The sequence below is a fragment of the Manis pentadactyla genome, chromosome X (genome assembly GCF_030020395.1).
Source record: "Manis pentadactyla isolate mManPen7 chromosome X, mManPen7.hap1, whole genome shotgun sequence".
Lineage (NCBI taxonomy): Eukaryota > Metazoa > Chordata > Mammalia > Pholidota > Manidae > Manis > Manis pentadactyla.
In genome coordinates this window covers 3,014,886-3,031,492 of record NC_080038.1, presented here as the reverse complement: position 1 = coordinate 3,031,492, position 16,607 = coordinate 3,014,886, and the positions used below count along the sequence as shown (strand labels likewise).

General features: G+C 45.4%; 1 protein-coding gene across 7 annotated transcripts in view; it reads left to right on the top strand.

Moving 5' to 3' along the window:
- Positions 1-746: 746 nt before the first annotated feature.
- LOC130678808 (neuroligin-4, X-linked) overlaps positions 747-16,607 on the top strand; it is a 236,620-nt gene continuing 220,759 nt past the window's right edge. For 3 of the 7 annotated variants that reach the window (XM_057495205.1, XM_057495204.1, XM_057495202.1), the window contains exon 1: positions 747-1,258. The gene's annotated coding sequence lies outside the window, so the exon portion shown is untranslated. Of the gene's footprint in view, positions 1,259-1,349; positions 1,823-1,899; positions 2,003-16,607 lie in introns of those variants that run through there. The other 4 variants (XM_057495208.1, XM_057495206.1, XM_057495203.1 and 1 more) reach the window with 4 other exon arrangements.

The following is a 16,607-nucleotide window of genomic DNA, read 5'->3' as shown; positions in this document are numbered from 1 at the left end:
AGTTCATGCTAATTCAGTGTCAACCCATCTAAAGTTTCCTGGTATTATGGAAAGGACAAGGTTTATGCAGCAGTTTTGCAGTATGAAATGAGACAGTTTGGAATTTACAGAAGAGCAAATATTTTTTAAGATTTCCATCAGGGTCCTCTTATTCAGACTATGTGGTTCATTATAATCTAGTCTTTAAATCTGATTTAGGTAGACTATGACCTAAATATTTTGTGATAAATTGAGTACATCATGCATCCTGTGATGGGGGTCATATCACCCCACTTGCAGTTGGCTGGAGAAATTAAACTCCTGGACCTCGAAAAAGAAAAAGGTGTTTCAAAATCACGGGCCCATCCTGGCAACATGTCCAATATTTTATTCATCAAAACCGTTACCGTATAAGATAATAAACAAATAAAGGCATCAGCCCATCCCCTGGCCATCAAAGAGGTTCTGCGCATTACAGACCTTCATTCCAATCTTGCTGCCTCCCCCACCAAAAAATAAGATTGCGTCCCCCAAGATAGTCACAGTCCCACCCAGATCAGGGACCCATTCATGATCCTGACCACCAGGCACATCTCCACCCTGCTGGCGCTCTTGGAGAGAGTAGGACGTCAAAGGGTTAAAGATGCTTGCAAATACTGTCGCTGCGTCTGCGGGGGAGGCAGGTCCTCGGGACGCTGGTGGTCTGGTGGCTCCGAGAGCCCGGCTCACCTGTTCCACCATCCCTGGCCTCGGAATCTCCCTGTTTCCAGCTGGTTTGCGCTGGAATTAGCTGCTCCTCGGCGTTCGCTTGTAGCTGTGGACGTGGTTTCTGTAGTGATGGGGCCGACTGCGGAGATCCATTGGCTGGTGGCTTTGCAAATTTCATTCAGTTTGGTCCAATAGCAGCGAGGGATCGGGGAGCCGTCGGGAGCTCGCTCTTCAATCTCTCCTTTTCTTGCAGACCCGTCCCTGTGTCTCAGCACAGAGCTCTTATTCAGCCCTCGCTGCGCCCTTCCTGCCCCGGCCGCCCGTGCTTTTTTTTTTTCTTCCCGACCAGAAAGGCGATTTACGCCAGAAACAACGACTTTCTTCCAAACGGCGGTGGTCCTCGCATTCCTTCGCAAGAGCAAATCGAGCTGGGATTCCAGAGAGCCGAGGAGCCTGGGCGAAAAAATACATCCCCCGGAGTCACACAGACTCGCCCGCAGGGCTCCCCAGACAAATCTGCGTGTGCAAAAAGAGCACATTTCCGGCCGAGGAAGCATTTCCACGACTAAAGGTAGGTGCCCTTTTCAGACGGGTCTCCGGGTGCTTTATTTCCTAAGCCTTTGCAAACGGGTTGAGTTGGAGGTGCATCCCAGCAAAAGGGTGGACCAGCCTGACCGCGAACCAGTGCACCCCCCCCCCGGCCCATCTCCCATTTTTTCCCCCTTTTATTTGAAAATTTGGACAACGCTTCGTGCCATCTGTCGCCCCATTTCTTAGGTGTGGGTGGGCATGTGGACATATGTGTGCGGCGTGTCCTGTGCAAAGCTTCATGCGCGTCTCGACAGAAACTGGATTTTTTTTTTTTTTACCCTTTGCTTAAAAAAAAAAAGAGAGAGAGAGAAAGACCACTGTGGCTTGGTAGCGTTTTGCTGCAATCAGCTCTTTGAAAGGCTCCGGGGCCGGGTGTGATGTGTTTACAAAGTAGCGCTGTCTTACATACAAATAAACAGAAGCGTGTGGAGGGGAAAGGAGGTAAAAAAAAAAAAAAAAAAATCTGCAGTAGAGGGAGAGCAGAGCGCCAGCTGTCTGCACACCCGGGCGGGAGGTGCAGAAGGCTGGGGGACTTCTGGAAAGTGTGAGCAGCCAGGGGCTATTTTTCCTTCCTTCTTCTTTAAGGGATCTGGCAGCTCCCACCTCCTGGGGTGCTTTTTTGGGGGGTTAACCAGAGAGGAAAAAAAGGAAAACAAGCCTGGCTGGGGTTGCATGGGTTGCATTAAGCGGTTTTTCTTTTGCCTCCTTCCTTTGCTGGCCTTGGGTAAGATGACGGCTTCTGTGATGCACGAAAAAACGCACGTGATTGATTAGGACCTGGCTGGGGAGCGCGGGGGAGCGACCCCGGGCGCGCCGGAGACCCCGGGCGGAGGCCGCAGGACGGTAGTTGAGCGCTTTTCCTGCAAAGCTGGGGAGCGGGCTGCAGGCCCCGGGCTCCGTGCGTGCGGGGCGGGAGGGGGGCGGGCCGGGGGCGTCCGGTGCTCTCGCCCCTCCGGGAGCCTTGGGGTCTGGCCTGGACGCCTCCGAGGGGCACGCAGCTGCGCCCGAGCCCCGTCCCCAAGCCGCCCGCTTTGCGGGGGAACCGCAAAAGTTGGTAGCTGCGGGGACAGGCTCCGGGCGCCCCACAGGGTCTCAGGGGGATGCAGACGCCAGCGCTGCGCACAGAGAAGCCCCCGCTCCCGGGATCAGCGCGCACGGAGGGCCGGTGCCTTGGTCCAGGTGGGGCGGGGGCCGGGGACTGTAGGTTGTTGCACGTTCGGAGCACCGCACAGATGGGGGGGCACCCGGGGCCGACACCCCAGCACCCCCCGGCCTCACGGTCCCGCGCTTCCAGGACCCTCTCCCTCCCCCTGCGGGCACCCGGCCGAGCGAGCAGCCCCGGGCTGGGGAGGCCGGGCGGGGGGCCGTGAGGCGGGGAGCCCAGCGGACGCGCTGGGCAGAGCGGGGCTGCGGCCTGCGGGTCGGGGGTGGCGGCGGGGAGGCCACACCTGCGCCCCTGCCCCCCAGCACCCCGACCCCGCGCAGCCCCCGACGCGGCGCCCTTCCTTCCCGGGACGCGGGCGCCGGGGTCACCCCGGGAACTGACGTCCGCTTGTGGGGGGCGAGGGGCGCCCCGGACGTCCGCGCCTCCCTCCCGCCCTTTACCAGCGGCTGGTTTTGGGGTTTGCTTTTTAGCTGCGGGTGTCCTGCCCTCTGCCTCCTTTCTCTGCAAGGTGGGCAGGTGTGGGCGTCTTCTCACGTATTTGGGGGGCCACGAAGCTGCTGGGCAGGGTGGGAGGGGGGCGCGCAGGGCGCCCCCGGAGGTCGGCACCCTGCGGGGGCGCAGGGCGGAGCGCGGGGCCCGCCGACCTCGTCCTGCCATTTGCAGTCAACTTGGGAAATTGGGGGTGAGGGCGGGGGGGGGGGGGGACAGCGAGCCCAGCAGGGGCTGTGCTTGCGAGCAGAGTCCACAAGGTGGTGGTGTGGCTTCTCCTCTTGGTGGGGTCGTTCTGGTGGGTCCGCGGGGGGGACGCGGCTCTCCGAGCTCCTGTCCTGAGCTGCTGTTGAAGGGATGCGCCTCTGCCGGGGCTGCCACAGCCGGCCCGTGGCAGGGAGATGCTTTCTAGGGGGGAGCTGGGGGCTCAGGCCCCTCTCGGAGCCGCCTTGCCATGATTTGAGGGGCGCAGAGAAAAAGGTAAAGGGGGGAAGAGAGAAGCAAAAGTTTAGGGAGACCTAGTTATCCGGATGATGCAGAATTTCCAGGGTGCGTGGGCGCTCTGCAGGCAGCGTCGTGGCGCCTGCCGGGGGCTCTGTGGGTGGGGGCCCCCTTCAGCCAGAAATCAGCTGACCCGGGTGGAAAGATGGGACTCCCGTCAGAGAACAAAGCACCCTCCGCTAAGAGCCGCACGGTGCCAAGGAGATGCTTAGCCGTCTTGTCGAGGACGGCAGGGCGCAGAAATGATGAGATCGCCCAGGAATATGCACTTTTGTGGGGGCGCATTGAGGAAGTGGAAGATTAGGGCACGCCTTTAGTTGGCTGTGGGAAAGAGGTTCATGGGAATCCTAAAAAAATCCTCAGAATATTTCCCTGTGTGTATAGATGCAGCTCAGTGGGAAGAGTGGCACATGGTTGCATCCATCCCTTATTTGCAGAAACCAAACGTGGATTTTTAAATTTGCCCCCTGTTTATTAGGAGCTTAAGAATTTAACAGAACCTTCTGCAAACGCATATATTTTTTCAGACTAGAAGTATAGTATTCTATTACCCAAGGGCAGGGGATACAGACACAGATATATAGATATTTACCATACATATATAGCAATTTTAAGGAGTATCTTACTTCACATGTAAGACTACCATCAGGGCCAGTTGCATAGCAAGTCAAAAATGACTTCAGCTTTAAATCATTGACTTCAAATGAGACGATTGCTTTTTTGTTTGTTTTTGGAAAATGAGACCCATTTCCAGCAGGGATTTCTTGATAATTGTGTTTTCATAACGATGGCTGTGCTTCAATGTCATATTTAAGGTGTTTTGACATATATTTCTTGGGTGAAGAAATCGTTCCTTATCTTTTTTTTCTGAACAATGCTGAATGTACATCTGGCCTTAAAACCAGCACTGCAGCTGATTTTTACTCAAAACTCAGAACTAAAATGATGTTGGACAGGTGACTGATTGCTCTGTAGGGTGGATAATGCACGAATATGGATGCAAGTATAGATTGCAAGGGTGTAGATTGGAGGGTTATGGAAAATTCTTCTTTTTTTTTTTGGTCCTGGACTGTACACTAAGGATAAGCATATTGATGTTTTTCTTAATTTCTGAACTTTGCCTTTTCATTGCTTTTTCTTTGTGGCAATTTGTCAAAAGCTCCTGGTCTCTACACCAATATGGGTGCACTGATAAGGAGGGGTCTCCTTCAGAACACAGTGCTCAGAACAGGGCTCTGATGGAATCTGGGCCACCACACCAAACCTGGGATGGTTCTCATGCAAGTAAATGCTCAAGTGGATGGGTCCAACCTCAGTGTAACCTTCTTCCTTTTCAATCAGCACGCCGTTATTTTAAGTCTTCATTACGTGGGTGAGGGTTGTCAATAAAGCAACTTGTTGACAGAATTTATTTTATCCACATGAAGTGGTCCGTCCTATCAAAGTATTTGCAGCCCCCTTTTGCCTCAAAGAAAGATAGGCTTTTCTGCCTCAAAGAAACTTCAATTCCAAACATGGTGAAAACCGATTTTAGTATCTGAAAATCAAGTTCAAGGAACAGATGTTTTTGGTCCATCAGCCAGATCGTATTGTTTTCTATAATGCTTTCCACCCTCATCAATACACATTTTATTCCCAAATGAGAAAAAAAAATATGTTTGGACTTTAGTTTAAATGTCACTTGCTCCTTTTTTCCCCCCTCTGGATACAGTATCTTTTTAGAAGAGAGACTTCCTGTTTGACATAATTACGTCAAAGAATGCTAAGACAATCTATGCCTTCTACGTAGTGATAACCACTGATTTCTTAAATGCGTCAGCTACAATTTCAAATCAAATACATACATTTACCCAGTCCAGGAGAGGAAGTGGAAATCTTGAAAGTGAATCCCACGTGGTTCTAGGCAATTAAGTCATCTGTTGTGCACAGAAACCATTCATAGACCATTCACTCAATGAATATTTTCCAGTTTTGTCATTTTTCTCTAAACAACCTACATTTGGCCTCTTCAAAGCCTGCACTGTTCTCTGCTTAGTGAAAGGCAGGGTGAGAAATCCTCTCTCATTTTCCTTGGGGAGGGGCAGAGTGGCACAAATGAACAGGGGAAAAAAAAAAGTGGTACTGTCTAGAAGTTTCCCATTTGGCAACCCATTGGCTTTGAACAAATACATACGAAAAGGGTTTCTCTCTGCAGTGGTTTTCTTAAACAAAACACGAATCAAAGGCTCATAAAGTCAGCACATGAATGGAAGGTTGGTATTAGAAAAGAAAAGAGCCAGTCTCTTTAGGGCTGTGACCTCAAACATGCAGTGTGATGTCCACCTGTCCCAGCTTGTGTGGCACCCCGAGCTCCACTTGCCTGTGGAAACTGGCCCATCAGGCCCCAGAACGAACCTCTCATCTGCGCCAAACCCACCCCTCACCCTCCACTCATTCCCAGTAAGAGAAAACAAACCAGAACACAACAAACATAAAATATATAATTGGATGAGGTTTCATGGACCTGATTCCAGAAGGGAAACGAGTAATTGGGGTGCAATTTAGGAAGGACTGGGAAGAATGAGCCCTAAAGACTCATTGGAACATGTCTCAAGGACACAAAATCTGTATTTCAAAAGAGTGTTAGTGAAACGGGTGTGTGCTTTCATTGAAAGGTATGTTATGTCAATAGTGATCTGTCATGGTAACCAAGTGCTAGATTTGGTTCACAATAGGATCTTCTTGGTCTGTGCATGAATATGGGAGATGAATTTGCTTTCAAGAGGCCCATTCCTGATTGGATGGTGGATGGTGATGTTACTTTCCCTGCTGTATGTGTTTATTTTATTGTGGTAGGAACATGGAATGTGAGATCTACTCTCAGTGAATTTTGAGTGTATAGTAAGGATTGTTGACGGTAGGATGGGGCCCTGCACATCTCTGGAATCTATTTGTCTTGCTTATCTGCATTATGCAAGTCCGGCCCACTGATTGGTAACTCCCCATTTCCCCTCCTCCACCCTGTCAACCGCCATTCTGCTCTTTGATTCATTGAATTTCACTATTTTAGATTCCCACATACATCAACTCCTCTTCTGCTTTTCTGTTTTTCAAGCTCATTTTTCTGTTTCTGTTTTTGGATGGTTCCTTGTGCATTTTTTTGTGGGGGGGGGGTGTCTGGGGTGATGGCAGGCAGGCACATACTTTATAAAGTGCACTTCCTTCAAGTGTGGACCTCCATCTGCTATTTTCCTACACAAAGAGGAGACTGGGTTAAAGTTGAGTTACTTGATAAAGTTTCAGATGCTTTAAAGAAAGGATGCGGTTTGCACACAGTGTCATTTTCCATGTTTCCTATTTCAGTATCACCGATGTTTGGTTCAGGGTGGTGGGAAGCATGGGTGTTCCCTTAGCAAGGATCTGTGGTCCCAGAACAATGGGGACATGGAGCAGAGACCATGACCCGTGGAGATCGACTGTCCTTATTGCATCTAAATTTTTCCCACTTAATAGCAGTATAACTCTATGTTTTCTACATGGGAAAACATAAAAAGCAGTACTTTTTGAGAAAAAACAGATAAAATAGATCATTGTTAACTACTTTTCTATGTCAGATACACCCTCATGGCCTGAAGACGCGGTAACAACTGAATTGTGTCTGTGCATGTTTACACGCAGACATATGCTCCTAGGTGCAAATAACACCAAGAGCTATTACTTGCATGCAATGTTTTCCTCAGCCATTGCAACACATTCAATCAAAGCAAAAAACAACGTTCCAGGAAAAACATGATTTTTTGGCCTTAATCATTTTCCTTTTCTTCTCTCCCCATTCACCAGCTGTGAGTGATGTTAAAAAATTCATGATATCAGTTAACCTGTGGTGAGCCTGTGGCCACCCTGCATTTGAGGGTGAAGATGGTCATTGATAACGAGATCTAAACAAGCAGAGATAGATGTTTGGGGGTAAGCGTCCATTTTCTCTAAGTGTCCTTGAGGCTTTCTGTTCTGCTTTGAGTAATATTTTCTAACAAACTATTGACACCCGTGTTAATAACGGTGAAGCATCCATCTGACAGGTGTGCAAAATCCTCCCCTTCCGTGTGCATCAGGGATGTCCCATAGTGCATACTGCAGTGGAGAAATGCACAATTGATACAAAGACTACACGGGGCATTTTCTTTAAAGGGCAAACTCAGACACTTCTATCAGCCTTGTGGGATCCGCAGGCCTTTACTTGTCTCCCTGCCGCGCGAAGTCCGCTGAGATACCGGCCATTGAAGCCTTCTGCACGGTCGAAGGAGCATTGCTTCCCCGCAGGAGTGAGCTGCAGTGTTCACTTCCAGTAAACACCCAGACGCTAGAAAGTCACAAAAGTGGAAATACTCAGAATAGGCTCTTTATGGTGGTGGACCTTCCTTCCTACCGAGCTCCTTTGTATTTATATTCAGCGTGGGCGACTCGCTGGTATTGTCCCTACGGGAATCACCGAGAGACCCCAGCCGGGGGCCACAGCAGACGTGAACCCGTGCAACAGGGTCTCCTGTTTGCAGCCGGGTCAGACTCTGGAAATACGATCACACGTTGCAGACTAATGAGCAGAGGTCCCTGACGCGTCAGTGTGCTGGCGTGTGCACACGTGTGGTCTCAGGCTGGGCACAGCCACAGCAGAGATGTTTCTTGCATAAAGTAGTTTTATCAGCTAATTATGCCTAGAAAGCCTATGTTATCTAAAATAGCTACATCTCATTCAAATGTATATGTGTGTCTATATGATGACTACTATATTGTATGTATGTACATTTATACAGTTGTAGTTAATGTATAATTTATGTAATTGATGAAGAAAGCCTTCATTATCTAAACTTGCTGTATTTTAAAATCCATTGGAAAGCTGTTATATATGTAGTAAAATTCATTTAGATATATAATGTGTTATGTAGGTATATATGTAGTATATAATCGTATGTAAATATATAACCTTTATAATAAGCTAATAGAAATAAGTAAGTTAATTTAGACCTACATTATATATAGATAATAGATGAATGATATACAGATATAATGTGTTATGTATATATAATTATGTATTATATATTCTTACATAAATTTATAACATAATAAATAAGCTATTAGAAATAGGTAAGTTAATTTAAACCTATGTTATATATAGACAATTGATGGATGATATACAGATAGGTATAATGAGTTATGCATATATAATTATATATAATCTTATATAAATATATAACATAATGAGGTACTAGAAGGACATAATTTAATTTAAGCTGAATTCTGCATAGATAACAGATGGTTGAGACATAGACAAATATACAGATAGATAGTACATAGACACCTGTACATTTTCTCTAAGAAACTGTTCAGTGTGGTAAGTAGATTTCCAGGCTGGTCCACAGTATCTGCATTTCATTGTCCTCAGAAACGACAGCGTCACACTCCAGTTTAGTTGGCGAGCTGTCCCTGTTACTGTGGCGACAGGCAGACTGTGGTACTCACGGACACCCCACCGATGCTGAGTGTGCTTTGGGAACCAGTCGGGAAATGTCATGTCAGGTGGGAATGTGTGTCAAGTCACGTCTTTCCTGCCTGGATGGGTAGGCAACTCCTCTGCTAGAACACAAAACCCCGTGCCTATAGGAGGTGGTGTGGAGCTCTGGGGAAGGACAGCCCAGGGCATCAGTGACATCCCTGGATGGGGGGGAGGTGTAATGATGGCACTCAGGTCTACGCGTCATGTGCCCAGTGGGGGTAGATTCTGTTGGCTAGGTCTCTTGGGTTGCCTTCCTCAAAATGCAGAAAACCAACACGATAGGCTCAGGAACAGAGAGCTTCTTAGCATTGGCCAGAAAGAAATTTGGTGGCTAAGGGTATTGTTTTCCTTTCTGGAAAGCAGTTTCTCTCTCCAGCAGGAATTTGCTATTTGCGTCCCTTCTTTATCCATCGCTTTTATTGAGAATCTGCTATATGCCACTCACAGCCTCGAATATGTCTTTAATGCCGATACATGGACATGAACTAGGCTTGTACCTTCTCTCCAAAACCCCTTATGTGTGAATGTTGATTAGAAAGTTGTTAAGGTGCTTAGTTCATGTGTGTATCACTCCTTCTCTTTTGGGGGGGTTTGTATTAAGGATTCCTTCCTTCTTTGCCTTCTCCCCTCCTTTCGATCTGACTTGACCCTAAAAGAGCAAAGCAAAAATCTCACTAGGTAGAGGAATGAATGAGGTAGGGAAGAGCAGTGAAAAAAAAGGCAAAGAAGAATTTCCATGACACTGTAGTAGAATTCTTCACATACCATATGTGCATAACGGCTTATATTTTAAGAAGTTGTCAAACCCTGTATTTGTAAAACATTCATTTTCCTTTTTAGTTAATCATATGAGTAAATACATAGATAAGACAGATAACTAAAAAAAGGTTAGTTTGACTCAACAAGGAATTAAGTGCTCATGACATAGGTCTTTTTTTTTTATTAAAAACATTCTACTCGAACTAGCCTCATTCAGGAGTGACCATTCCCCATGGTCTTTCTAAAAATCAATGGGCAGCATATATTTCAGTATTTGGAAGGCATGAGCCATACCTTGAATTCTAGTGTATCTGAGTCTCAAAGATGGTAAAATCGCAGAGAATTGTCTCAAACACCACCCCCCTCGGGTAATCTGTTTTTCAACCATTTAGGATATGTTAGATTCATGAAAAACCTTGAAAATAGATAAGGTTTCTCATGCTGGTAAGCTGGGATTGCTTAAATATGGAGTATAGTTGGCATTGTCTCTGAGGAAAATTCTTCATGGTGATGTGTTAAACAAATATGAAAATAAGATAGCCACTGATGGGAGGGGCTCCAGACCAGGTCCTTTCAGAGACTGCCACGCAGCACACACCCCCTCTTGAATTTTACACTGAAAATGGACACATGAAGAACTTGAGAAACCCCACACTCATGGATTCTTTGTAATATTACTCCATTTACATAACTATAGTCACAGAACCAGCTGAGAATACAAACACTATTTTATTATCTTTACATGCAGAACATGTGCATTATATGTTACCATGATTACATGCAGGATTCGTGCATTATATTTTATTGGCACAGGGCAGAGAGGGAACAGAGTTTAAGGTTACTTGAATGTGTCTAAATTGCCATGCTAATCTGGAGTAACAAATTTATTGCTACTTATTTTTCCTTTATTTATTCAACATTTGTCAAGGGCTAAGAAACAGGCATATGAGGACTGCGTTGTCTGTCCTATATTATCCATAGGACAGTAGATAATAAAAAAATGGATAATTTTTTTGTAGAAGTAAAAAAATATGTGCTTGTCAAGAGGTAGGCACAATAAAACATGAACCAAACTCTTATAAATCAGAAAAAGAAGTTTTATATCAGAATCTCCCTTCTGGTATGTGTGTATGTGTCCAATGTCCAATGTTAAGGAAAAGGACAGCTTAACTCAACATTCATGAATCTTCTTTAAACAGCTAAGGGGAAAAATCATCAGCTCCATTTAGCTCAATTAGTTAGTTCACTTGATCATTTTCAGATGGACCTGATACCATATTCAGTTTTAGCCTCCTTAGCAGGACTAGTTAGTTAGTAGAACAGAGACGCAGCTGTTGGGTGAGGCCGGGGAGATCAGCAGGACCGTGGGGAAATGGGGTTACCTGTCCTAGGAGATGCCCGAGTCGGCACCTGTGGCCCAGCCTCAGGCCAGCAGGCCAGGTGTGTCTGCGGCAGAAACGGCGGCAATGTGGGTACACGTTTGTGACTCAACTCACATGCCAGGTTACTCACTGTGCATAACTGGGTGAGTTTACATCAGGGCAAAGGAAACTCCTTGGAATTAATTTTATAGAACCAGATCATCGAAAAGTAGATATTTTGAAAGTGGAAGACAAATACAGAAAAACTCCCACAAGGTAAAAACCTTGCTTTGGGGCTGATCTTCCTCCCTCACCTGCCCTGAGGGTCAGGGCGAGCAGCTGACACGCAAGCCCAGCTGGAGAGGCGGGAGGGACGCACCTGCACCTTTGCCATAAAGTGGCCTAAACCAGTAAAGCAGATGCAGGGAGAACATGCACCAGGTCCACGTGGATGAAGAGCAGTTAAATGTGCAGAGGAAGGAGGGGCGGTCGGCCCCTTTCCACCCAGTTTGGCTTCCCATGGTTTCAGTGAGCCGGGTCCCCAGCACAAGGGGACCTGCTTCCTGGAGGCAGATGCCCCTCCTGCCACAGGCTCAGAGGTCACGAGCAGCCTGCTATCCGCCCTGTGCCCGCCTCACACCAGCCCCCCGTGCAGGCATTTCATCTTCTCACATCATCCAGGAGGAAGGGTGAGTGCCCCATAGAAAGGTATTTTGAGAAAGAGAGACCACAGTCACCTAACTTTGCTTGCAGTGTATCGCTATCTTGTGTCTATTTATTATTGGTTATTGTTGTTCATCTGTTTGCCTAATTTATAAATTAAACTTTCATAGTTGTGAAAGAACAGAGAGAACATGGTATACGTAGGGTTCCCTGCTATCCGTGGCTGCAGACATCCACTGTGGGGGGCTTGGAACATGTCCCCCTGTGGAGATAAGGGGTGTCACTGTATAAAGCAGGGACACAAAAGTGGTAAAGCAGAAAACGGGAGAAATCAGAATTTCTCACCACACAAAACAAACATCACTGAAAGCAACCAGAGGCACCCACCTCTCAGTGGGGCAATTGTGGACAGTGCAAAAATGGTTCCATTAAACTGTTTAAGAAAAGATGGAAGATAGTCATAATTGGGAATGTGGGAAAAATATCATCTCAGCAAAAATCTTCCAACAATTGAGGTTCATAGTAGAAATGCGACAGTAACATATTCTGGAGATAAAATCATAGTTCACACATTGCTTTGCTAAAAATTTGTACTAAGGTGTGTTATGATGATTTCATCTGCCTTGACAATATCACAGAAATGCCCACCAGTTTATGGGGTAAGTATATGGATTGAATGTCTCCCTTTGATGCATAACAAGAATGAGTTATTATGCGTTACCAAAATTGCATAAATGACCCATGTGCATTTCTTTCACAATAAAATGTATCATGGCATTTAATCTGGTTACATCCAAATAAAAAAAAAAGTTTAGTTCAATGAATACATGTACTGATATTTTATATGTATATAGTATATATATGTAAAACCAACATATATATATATATATATATATATATATATAACCAACATGTGTACTGGTATTTTATATACATAGTATATATATGTGTATATAAAACCAATATACATGTAATATATATAGAGAGAACCAGCACATATACTGATATTTTATATATGAATATGTAAATGAAATATAAAATATTAAAATCAGTATATTGGAAATATATAAATCAGTATATATGAAATTGATGCATGTGTTTATATCATTTAGATAAATGATATGTATGTGGTTATATAGGAAATATACACATACATTTTTTCCACACATACAAATAATGAACTCTTTTTTGGGAAACACCTTCTTGAAGATTTTTAAAAGACAATAATTACTCTGCATCGTGTAACACCACAACAGAATCGGTGGAAAATTCAATATATTATTTATACTGGCAAAACCCAACTGTTGCAATTGTGCTGCTCAATCATTCCAAGAGAATGTGTTCCCTCTTCTCTCTTGGAAACGCAGCTGAAGGCTGAGAAAACCAGAAAGGGAGCGAGGAGGCAATGCTACGGGTAGCTTCAAACTCTAGTTCCCCTGCTCCAAACAGGCTGTTTGATTTACAGAAACCTCCGCACAGCATCTACAGGGTTTTCTGAGGCATTCCTGGAGCGTGGCTCTGAGCCCAGGGGCGTTTTGACCCACCCAGGTTTCTAGGTTTTGCAGGTGTTGAAACTACTTCTCTGGTTCTGTGTCAACTTACCAGTTGGTGGCCTCTCGCCAGAGGGAATTAGCCCGGCAGCTGGTGTAAAGAGTGTTGATAGCTCGCTGTGGCCGAGCAAGCAGGCGGCTGGCCTTGGTCCTGCGGCCCCGGGACTCTCTCCCCGAGCAGCTCAGGATGGAAGACAGCTTCTCTTTCCTGCTCCTCCGAGCCTCATCTGCTCTGCTCTCTCTCCAAACCTATTGCACAGGAAGCACAGATCTCCTTAAGTCTAAAACAGTGTTCAAGTACATCTCATCTTTGCCTGTCTCAGTTTTATCGGTGTTCTTATTTTTAAAAACAAACTTTCATTTAAAATAGTCCTAGACTTACGAAAGACAATGGTAAAGACCCTACAGAAAGCGCCTGTTCCCTGCCCCCCACACAGTTACCATTGTGTATTAACATGGGGCACCTGTCATAATTAAGAAACCCGCACCAGTGCCTTCTTATTAACTAAGCCCCAGACCTGATGAGAATTTCAACGGAGTTTACTGAATGCTTAGGTTTCCCCCATTGCGTTTACCTGTCATGTTTTCTTAGACTCTGTGTGAGTTTCACGACCTTGTTCACGACTTTCATAGTTTTGTGATATCATGAGTGACGTCCCCCCACTGGCGTTTGCTGTTTCAGACTGAGATTCGTGCAGACCCTGAGCTAAGTTGCCCTTCCATCGTCAGTATGGAGGGCACATGCTCTCCGCATGACCTTCCCCGCTCATGTTGACCTTGATCACCGAGCTGATTTGTCTGCTCTTTTTGCGAGGTTTCTCCACTGTGACGTTACAGGGCCCCTCACCTTCCCATGACCTGTTCTTTGGAAGCAAGTCACTTTAACTGCACTCAAGATGGGGAGGAGGGAGAGTTCAGCTCCCCGTCACCATCTTGGGTGGAGTAGTATTGACATTAGTTACTGAGAATTTCTCTGTAAGGAAGCTGTGTCCCGTGTCCATCAGGCATTTGCATCTGTATGGACACTGGATATATAGTGTATACTTCCAGGGCTGCATTGTAGTCAAATCCAAAGCGGCATGATCCCCTGACTGTGTTACTTATGTTACTTTGTTGCAATGGTTTGGGCCCCCAAAGGTCTTTGTATTTGGATAGCTGGTCAATGAGTCGGCTCCACCACCAAGAGCCCCTTGAGGAAATGTCCCTTCCAGGGTTGGACCTAGGAGGAGGACTGTGCTTGAAAGGGGTGGGGCAGCAGGGGAGACTTGCATGTCACACTCAGGAGTCTTGATTGGCTCAGTCAGCTCTGCTCACCCTGCCGGCTCAGGGGTGCTCAGCTTCCAAAAATACTACCTTCCCGCAGGAGACCTCAGTGGACCAGCCAAGGTCACAGTGTCCTTCATGGTGCTTCATGCACTAATTTGCAACCTTCCCATGCAGAAAGCCAGATGCCCATACCAGAGCTTGAGGGTGGTGGTGGTGAGGGGTGTCATTCCTCCCCACAACCCATCCTAGTATTTTTTGATAAATAGGTATAAAGTCAAGGGAACATGTTAATGACCACAGACTCCCCCTGGAGGAAGCCAAATTTTTTGGATGCCCATGTGTTGGGGCTGCGTGCATCTTTTCACAATGATCAATCGTTTAAAAAGTGATCTCATTCTCTTAACATTACAGCATGGATTTTGATATAAAATTTTAATATGCACATAGCTGGTCCTCCCTTAAGTGTATCTTAAGAAGCATTTGTTTTTGAATTCTGGTAACTGGGTTTATTTTATGAATAAGTCATATAAGCACACTGAAGCCTCTTCAAGGAACTTTAAAAAAAAAGGACCATGTTTTCCTTGCACAGAATGAATGAGGGGTAGTATAGAAAATATAAGAGTTTGGAAAAAATATACAAAAATCAGTCTTCATTCCGTAAGTCAGTGGTTAAACTCAATAATTGATGTAATTTCTACGTGTAATTTTCTGAATATTTTAAATATAGATGCTAGTTACCTGTACATGCATATTCCATCTACATGCATATTCCATCTCCATCACTTTGATAACTGTATCACTCTTTATGCCATAACAGTATCGTACCTATAACTCTACCTGTATCATGTCATTCCTGTCTGTAGCTGAATTATGTCCATATCTGTATTTCTATCTATATCCATAGCTTGCTTTATGTGCATGTTTATGTCTATAGCTATGCCATTGTGGACTTAACATTTCCCACAACATTATTATAGCAAAGCCACTTTAGGATTATGACAGATCTTCATAAGCATTATTTCTCACAGTCAATTCTTTCAGAAGTGTGTGATGTAATCATTCTTTATTTATGGACATTTAGGGTATCTACACAGTTGTGTTCCTATTATTTTTGAATCCCTCCACGTTCTTTATTGTAGGAACATGACTTGTTTTGTATATTTTTGTATGCTGCTTTTTAGGTATCTTTTGCAAAAGAGCTTTTGTATGTACTTGAGGTCTTATGGAATATTTTTCTACTGACAATTTCAATCACATGCAAAAAAAGAAAAGAAAGAAAGAAAGTGGAGTAGGGAGCTCATGTAAGCCTCGCCCAGCTTCCACAGTTATGAATGCGTATAGTCTAATCTTTCATATTTAACCTCACCCCTGACGCTTTTCTCATGGTACCACGTAATTCATCTGAGGCTACCTCAGCATATTGCTCTAAAATGGAAGAACCATTTCTGTACACAGCCACTGTATCTTTACCACACCTCCGATTATCAACAGTTCCCCAATATCAACATGGCCCAAAACCATAAAAGTCAAAAACGACTTTTTAATAGTTACTCACTCCACAAAGTCCAGGCATCGCAGCAGCTGAATTTCCTTTTCAATTTCTTCTCGGTTTTTCTCTCTCTCTCTCTCTACTTCCTTTTCTTTTCATGCAAATTCTTGTTGAAAGAACTGCTGTTTTTTTTTTATTCTGTATGGAAGTAGGTTGTAGATTCAGCAAAATGTAGCACTCCAGTTATTTTTAGCAGAAGCGGGAGTGTTCTCTGTAATACCCAGTCTCTGTGACCTACTCCTTAGGGAGCAAGCCTGCAGGACTGAAGTCGGGGTTCTCCCCAGGTGGAAAGCCGCTCACGTGTCCTCGTGTGTGTGGGTACCTCACCCCGCTGACGGGACCCCATTTTCTGGTACCCCGCCGACTCACAGTACTGAGGAGACGCACAGAGAGAGAGGGCTGGAAGGTAGCCTTTATTCCAACATTAAACACATGCACAACACAAAATTGCAGTTTTCTCCCTCTAGCAGCTCACCCTTCACCCGAGGATGTCAGT